The sequence below is a fragment of the Camelus bactrianus genome, chromosome 36 (genome assembly GCF_048773025.1).
Source record: "Camelus bactrianus isolate YW-2024 breed Bactrian camel chromosome 36, ASM4877302v1, whole genome shotgun sequence".
NCBI lineage: Eukaryota > Metazoa > Chordata > Mammalia > Artiodactyla > Camelidae > Camelus > Camelus bactrianus.
Genome location: NC_133574.1, coordinates 8,295,067 through 8,303,771, shown reverse-complemented (window position 1 = coordinate 8,303,771; position 8,705 = coordinate 8,295,067).

Sequence of the window (8,705 nt, the reverse complement as noted above, 5' to 3'; positions counted from 1 at the left end):
CTTCTTCTACACATGAATAAATCTGGGACCCTATCTTTTCATCTGTCCAGAGCCTGGCCCATGGTAAGTCCTCACTAATTTTTGGGCTTGTGAATGATGAGATTCTATACATCGTTAGTTGCAACTGTTGCCTTTCACAGGAGAGAAAAGTAACCTCAGTGAAGCCAAGTAACTCTCTGATGGTGAGAAAGATTTCAGTCAGTGATGGAGTGATCCAGTGGACTTGGTGTTTGCAACCAGAATTCTCCACCACCTACAGCTATGGGGATTACAGTTTTCTTCCATTTTTTTCTTAATGGCGTTGCTTTTATTTTTACTTATTTTTTAAATTATTTTCTTTGAAGTGTAGTCAATTTTCAATGTTAGTTTCAGGTGTACAACAGAGATTCAGTTATAAACATATTCATATGTATATACATATGTTTTAGATTGTTTTTAGTACAACTCATTACAAGAAATTGAATATAGTTCCCTGTGCTATATAGTAGGTCCTTGTCATTTATTTTATATTTATTAATGTGTATCTGTTAATCCCCCCTTTCCTGCCTGCTAAACACAGTTTGCTTTCTATGTCCATGAATCCATTTCTGGCAGCACCGTTTTTCCTAGAAATATATGCTGGTTGGCTGCTTTCAGTTTCAGTAATTCCATCTTATCTGTGGGCGTTTTTCTTCTGGTGGGCCTCTATGTGCTTTGCACACATGGTAATAGAGATCTGTATTTGGGAGAACTCCAGGCCTAGTGTCGTCCCTGGTATGGAGCGCCCACTGAGCTGATGCTTGAACTGGGAACAAAGCATATTAAATGTTGGAATTTCCACTATGGTTGAGAATTCCAGGTTTCTATAGTCTGTTTAGCCCACCTTAATATTGGCTGCACCCATACTGGGTAATTTGGTGGAACTTCATGGTATGGTGTTGTAGATACAGGGACTTGTATGCTTCTTCTCTTTCCTTTTTCTAACACTTATTCTCCTGGGCCTCCCAGATCCTCCCCCAGAAGTGCCCAGGGAAGGTTTGGTGCTAAGCTGAGGCAATATCTGTTAATAAGGCCCTTTCCTCATCTCTTCTGAGCCTCCATTTCCTTCTCTGCACAATGAGGGTAGAAAATGCAAATCTCTCCTCCCATCCCAGCACTTTAGATTTTGATAAGTCCTCCAAGGAGTGACATAGCTCTTTGTGGAAAATTGATGTGATTGTGATTCCAGGTGGCACAGAAAAGACTCTTCAGTGATTTATTGCAAGGAGAAAGCAGGAAAGGGTCAGTATGTCACACTTTCTAGTGTGAGCACTGGAGAAGGGGCTTGGGTTTAAATACGGTGACTGACGTGGCCTCTCTCTAATATTGCACAATGTGATAAACCTCTCTCCCTCAGTTTCCTAATGTGTCAAGTTGGGGTGATAATATTTTAAGGCTTTTGTGAAACATTATACACATAAACCATTTGTGTCTCGGTAGAAAAAAGACCTGCTAGGGAGTCAGGGAATTCTTCGGAAAAAAAAAATCTTGTCCATAGCAATCTGTCTGTGTGTATTTTGAAGTTTCTGGGAAGTGAGGGTTGAGTCTAAAGTCCATCATGGGACAGGTGGCCCATGGGTCTGTGTGCCTCAGATTGCCCCCTCCTCCCCAGTCCTTTCCTCTCAGTCCAGGATGAAGTTCCCTAGTATATTTACACAGAGGCCTTGTGGAAACGGCTTTTCATTTTATTGTTTCACCAAGAAAGGCTGCCATCATGATCTCTGTGGTCAGTTTTTGTTGACCTGAAGGCTATGCAATTGGGGGTTTCTATTTAATAAAAAGAAAAAAATTACAAATACAAAATTAGACGTAGGGTGATGACAGGGGCTGTTGGAAGTGGGGAACATTAGCTTTGTTAGTTTCAGGTGCAGTGTCCTCTGGCCACGAGGACCCATCCTCGTGCTCTTAAGTTGGAGGGACAAGTGGGTTCAGTGGGAAATTTAACTGAGTGTATCTCATGGGCTGGGCATTGTCCTATTTGTACTGTGTGTTTCTTATTTGAGACATTGAGCTCATTTAACCTCAATAGCCTCTTTAAAAAATTAGACTTTTTATTTTAAGATATAATGTAGATTCCCATGTAGTCATAAGAGACTATATGGAGAGGGCCTATGGACATTTGCCCAATTTTACTTAATGGTTCCACCTTGCAAAGTTGGTGTACAATTCATTACTGACTCAGTAACAATTTGAGGTTTGTGTTATTGCCCTCATTTCTATTCATGATTGACCTGGGTCTTAGAGAAGCACACAGGCATGCCCAGGTCACCCACATGGTTAATGTAGAGTCGGGTGGAATGTGGGCTTGGAACTTCCAGGCAGTACCATTATGATGGTCTTTGGCAGGCAGCAGCATTCACTTTGCTTGTTTATTCATTCATTCAACAAACTTTTATTGAGTAACCTCAGTGGGTCAGATGATTTCATAGGGTCATCTGATTCTTCAGCAGTACTGATAATCAGGTAATATTTTCTTTTTTAATCTGAGAAAATTAGCTCTGTGAAGTTATAAACCCCCCAAAGGAAATATAGCTCATAAAGGAGGGATAGTAAATTTGTACATTTCCCATTTTTTATGCAGGTGGTACCCGAGGCATTTTACATTTTACATATCCATAATCCAGATATATTCTTGTAAGGCAAGTATTTTTTTTTTAATTGAAGTATACTCAAGTTTACAATGTTGTGTCAATTGCAAGGTGTTTTTTGAATTTTGAATTAAAAAATATTTTTTGAGGAGAGTAATTAGATTTATTTATTTGTTTCATTTTTTAAAATGAGGTACTGGGGATTGAACCCAGGACCTCGTACTTGCTAAGCACGTGCTCACCACTGAACTGTACCCTCCTACCCAAGGCAAGTTTTGTTATCCATTATTCTGCAGCTTAGGAGTTCAAATAAATTGGAGTTGAAATCCAGATGTTTTGACCCCACTGTGGTTCTTTTGTTTATATTCTGCTGAAGCGGGTTCGGGAAAGCAGTTCCTTTGTTCATTGCTTTATTCAGCAGTTTTGAGGACTGACTATGCATAAGGGTCTGGCTAGGTGCTTGGTACAGTAAACAATAAATGATCCTTCTCTGCAGGGCCCGAAAGTCTAGACCAAAAGCTGGGTAATGTGATCCGAGCTACGGTAGCCATGTGCAGACTCTGAGGACAAACTGTACCCCCGGCTTTGCTTGGACTTCCCTTGCCTTCTGGATAGTACACACCAGGTCACCGCAACCCAGAGGGGCCCGCAACCCGCAGCACAGTATGTACCTCGATCTCCTCTCCCCTCTCGGCAAGGCCTGCAACATGAGCACCCCTGACTACGTTTAGAGTGCTGAGGACTTCAGGACTCTCCCCGTGGTGGTCCAAGCCGTTGGGATCATCTCAGAGGAGAATTTCTTTTGCATTTATAAGCAAATCTCCTTGGTGAGCCAGATCATTCCCTGCGGCTCCCAGTGGGCACTCTGTATCTACTAAAGGCACCACTATGCGCCTGAGAATGGGTGGAGCGAACTCCAGACCAACCGCAAGGTCGTGGGCCTTGTCACCATTACAAACTGCCTCTCGGCCAAGGCTTCGAGAAGCTCCACGTGCAGAGGAGCTGTATGGCACCTCGCTCTATGACTCTCAGCTCTTTGTCTTTGTGCTGCATGGGGAGGTAGCCGAGCAGACACGCACTGAAATGGCGTTCAATCTACAAGGACTGCAGTGTGGTGAAGAGGATCGAGGGCTTCACTGAGTCCCTCTTCATCTTGCTCAAGTCTAAGTGGCTGGATGGGGCCCCCGACAACTCTGGGGACAAGATCCCGCTCTTCTGCATCCTGTTTGAGAAGGAGGACTTCATGGGACTGGACACAGACTGAAGGTAATTTACCTGGCGGCCCGTGCGCCCTGGTTCTTTGCCAGGTTGCTTCCCTACATCCAGAAAGGGATCAGCAAGGAAGAGGGCTGTCTAGTAGCCAAGGGTGGAGGGAGGTGCAGCCCGCCGGTTTACAGACATTTAAAAGTGAATCCGCCTTTGTTTCAGAGAGATCCTTTTAGGGTTAGTGTGGACACTGCCTCCCACTTTTCAGACAGGAATCCTGGTGGGACCCTTGGAGCTGCTGTCCAATAGATTAGCCACAACCACTGATGCTAGGAGCTCTGGGGAGGAGGCTGGTCTGAGCTGAGATGTGCTGTAGGTCAAATGCACATCAGATGCTGAGACCTGTCTAGGAAAAAGAATGTAAACTATCTTGTTACTTTCTATATTGATTACATGTCAAAATGATAGTATTTTACATACAGTAGAATAAGTAAGATCTGTTCTTAAAATCAGTTTCTAGTATTTGTTTTTGTTTGTTTGTTTAGTTCTTTGTTTATTTTTAAATGTGGCAACTGGGAAACTTTCTTTACATGGATCTCATTTCATTACTGATGGGCAGCCTGTTCTGGGACAGTCTCATCCGTTTGCTTATAGATGAGATGCTGAATCCCACGATGCAGAATGAGGCTCTTGTTGAGCTGGGGGTGGAGCCGGTGTCTCCTGACTCCTAGGCACAGCACCCGCACGGCTCAGGCCCTCTCTTCATGCCCAAAAGTCACCATGCCAGGTTAGGACAGTTGGAGGAGAAGGTGCCAGAGAATTGATAAAAAGAAAGTCCAGACCAGCCACGTAAGTGAGAGGCACAGGGGACCCGAGTCCCACCTGCGTGTGTTGCCTGGCGAACTCTGGATGAATTTTCAGTTCCTCCCCGGACATTCTTCTATGGCTTAGGGAAGGGGCAAGTAATGCCGTGGCCATGATCTGTACTTGTCCTCACAGGGCCCTTCGATCTACATGTCCGCACTCCCCTTCTGCTCCTTGGAGATGAGGTGGCAGGTTTAGGAGACTGGGCACTGCTGAAGGCACAGCTGCCAGCACAGGGCTTCTCCCAGACTGGCTCCATTCACCTCACCTGTCACCTCCTGCTGAGCCCCCAGGCGTTAGTCCAGGTAGATGCATCGGTGCAACGTAAGCAGGGACCAACTTCTCCCCCTGGACAGACTGCTGCGTGAGCAGTGGAAGCCTGGAGCCCTGCCCCAGCCCCGTGGCCAGTGCCTCCTCTATTGTCATAGGAGGCACTGGTGACATCTTTGCTCAGCAACTGCTTGGCTCTGAGTCTGTAGACCCACCAGAGAATGCCAGCTTGTTTTTGCATTTTCAAGTCTGTCCTTGGGATTTGGCAGAGTAGTTGGATGTGTGCTTAGCCCGTAGTGTTTGACACTGTCACCATTGTTTACCCAGAACCTCGTGTACCAGGCATGGTTCTTGGCATCAAAATACAGCAGCGCATTAAACCTCCCTCCTGGTGGGTCTGTCTGTTTTGGTACCAAAAGCACCCAGCCAGCATCTTAACGTCAGTGAGATAACGCGGCCAGTGAGCTCCGGTCAAGCAAGTTCTTCTCCAGTCACTTTTACTCCATTGTTCCTTTTACTATTCTACAGTCATTAATTTATAAAACAATGCTTTGGTGCAGGAGCAGAGCCTAATCCTCTCCTGCTACTCTTGGTGGGAGTGAGTAAAGCAGCCTGAAATGTGACCACAATTTGTAGCTCAAAAGCTGTCTAGACGCATGTAGGTGGAGATTTGGTTTGGGGCTCTGACCACGTTGGTGTCCCCCGGCAGCTCTGCTCCACACAGGCCCCTGCCTTCCCTGGAGCAGGAGGTGAGGATGGGTCTCACTGTCTCTGCGTCCCTGGCCTCACACACTCACGTAAATTCTTGTACAGGCTGTCAAATTCATTTTTGTTCTTGTGTGTTTCTAATTTTCGCTTGTTCCTCTTTTCCTTTTTCTCTTGTACTGCCCTTTGAGTATGTTGTTGCTTCTGAAAAGGTGGGCTGTGCACACCCTGCATTGGAAATAACTGGATCTCCCTCCATGCTGTCTCCACTGCTTTAAAAAGCAAAAACTTAACAGCTGCCTTGATCCATGTATTATCCTAGTCATCTTTTTATTTTCTAATTTTTGCAATGTTAGCTTTGTTATCACATCACCCACTGTTGTTTGATACCTGTTAAAATCCTTGCTTTGAGGAACCTGTTTGGTCCTCCTTATATTTGGTGACAAATGCGCCCTTATTAATTTTGTTTGATTGTTTTGAAGAAGTGAGATGCGAATTCATTTAGGTGGCTGCTGAGGGATTCTTTTCATGGTGTATTTAAACTTGTAAAGTCAAAGTCTGCAGCATCTTGCTCGATTCCTGCTTTTCCACAAACGTGCTCGGCACGCAGTTCCTGGCTGTCGCTCTGTGACATGCGTGATGGCGCTTCCTGGCCAGCGGTCACTGGTAAGGAAGTGGCAGGCTCGGGGTTTAGCAGCTGTTGGAGGAAGCAGTCACCGATTTCTTTCTTTTTTTTTTTTTGCATTCAACTTCCCAGTGCCATTTACTTTACTTTGCCTTCATAAAGGGGCAGAAGCGGGTCTAAAATCCATGCCACTCTTTTGTTCCCTTTACGAGGCTGGTTTTTCTGAGTATCAGGAAAACATGGCCTTCTCCTAAGTAGCTGGCTCACCTGGATCTGGTGGACACAGTGTTCGCTAAAGGGGACCGTGGCTTCCTCTCTGCTTCAGCCAATGGGCATGCAGAGCCAGGTCTGTGGTTTGGCTCAGCAGCCATGCAGTCCTCCCTGCACAGGACTTTACTTTTAACACATGTTGGCAGTAAGTAGCTGACTCTGTGTCTGTTGCAGCTGACGTCCACCACTGACGGCCGTGTTGTTAGTTTGCCGAGTGAGTCTCCAACACCTAAGTCAGCCGTGTAGGAAGAAGCTTTGACCGACCTAGGACCTTGGATTCTCACACCCACTGTGGTTCATCTCACCCAGGGGAAGTGTTTGGCCACCACCGTCATGTTGGCCATGAGGCCTTGTTTCTCCTTTCATGCTCTGGTCCAAATGTTGACACTGCGTTTTTCACTGACTTGGTCTCGCTTGAGACAGGCCAGACTTTCTGAAAGAGTCCATCACATTCTCGGGGGGAACAGAAAAGATGTAAGTGTCGCAAGTAGAAGGAGTCTAAGCTGTCCGGGTTGGCAAATGCAGGCTGGGATCTGTGATGGCCGGGCTGAGCCCTGGACACAGGCCTTTCCCGTGGCTTCTGAGAGCCCAGGGGTCGGAGTGAGAACAGCCTTGCCTGGGTTCCTCCATCCTCATCTGCTCACTGGCAAGTGTGTCTGCTAATTAGGAGCTTCCACAGACCTCAGGCCCTTCAAAGTTCAGACCACAGGAGAATCTTGAGTCCCTTCTCCTGGGCCTCCTTTGTGAGAATCCAGTGCCTACTGAGGTGACCCGTGCCAGGAGATGCCTCCCCCTCCAGGGAGCACCCTTCGGAAGATTGTGACTCAGTGCACCATGCTGTGAGCTTGTGGGGTTCCGGTCGTGGTCCCTGCAGAACCAGACTTGAGATGGGCTTAGTGATGGAAATTACAAGACAGATTCCAGGGCAGGGCTAGGGGGAGGGAACAGGGGAAATTTAATGTGACCTCAAACACATAGGTGGGTGCTGGGGCTGTTACTGAAATGGGGAGCCTGGGAGGTACCTCCAGAAATCGAATTCCAGAGTAAATGGTGGACATGAGGCATTTTTAAGATGCCATTTGTCATCCAAGTTAGGACTTCAAAGACGCACTCTGGTCTATGAGCCTGGGGCTCAGATGAAGGTGCCGGACTAGAGATACACGTTGGGAGTCGTCATTCTTAGCTGGTGTTCACAGCCGTGTTGGTGGATGAGCTCATCTCGAGAGGTGCAGACTGAGGCTGAGGGGGGCAGGGCTGTGCCTCGGTTGGAGGAAATCCCAGACCATGCAGGTTTGGTGTGTCAGTCAGCGGCAGCGTTTGCGATTTTCAGAGCAATGCCATTTACCCTTAAGGGGCGGAGGGATGGGGAGGGCCACCCAGGAAGAAATCTGAAGGGAAGGTTGTGGCCACGTGTGCGTGTCTTGGGACCATGCAGAAGCTGCAGGGTCCAGGGTCCGGGAGGGGAGTCTCCTCAGAAGCTAGAGTTGGAGTGGGGAGAAGGTAGTCACACCCACCTGTGAGGGAGAGACGGAGGCCTAGGAAGTCCCCACCCTACTGGACTCGCTTTCCCATGGACAGAAGGCAATCAGACAGAGGATCTGAGGTGAGAAGGGATGGGCGCTGGGTGAGGAGCCAACCTGGAGAATGGTACTTGGACAGTTCTGGAATAGTCTCCCTGAAAATTAGAGTTAAAAATTCTCAGACTCTTAAGAACACTGATGGTGACTGGGGAGGAGACAGTTCATTTTCTGGCCTCCTAAGGGTAAGTCATGTATCCGGGGACACACAGAAGAATCAGGCAGTCTGTTCCGGGGGCTTGACCCTTACCGGGAGGAACAGAGCAAGTTTGAAGGGGGAGGAGGGCAGTGGAGGGAAACTAGCCAGGCCCCGTGTCAGGTACCAGTCGGCCGCCCTACTTGCGTGTTGCATTCACATCCATGCCTCCCTGGTGGGTGGTGGCAGCCCCCTTTTGCAGATTGGGAAGCCTTCTCAGAGGGTTACAGAATTGGTCTGTTTTGCGGCTAGTAAATGCTGTAGCAAGATTCAAGCAGGACCTTGTCAGATTTCAAGGGCATGTTTTCTCTACTAATTCCGGTACCTCCATGTTGTACTTGGAATGGTGAAGTGGGTCAGTTTTGGAGACTTTCAGAATAAGTGCA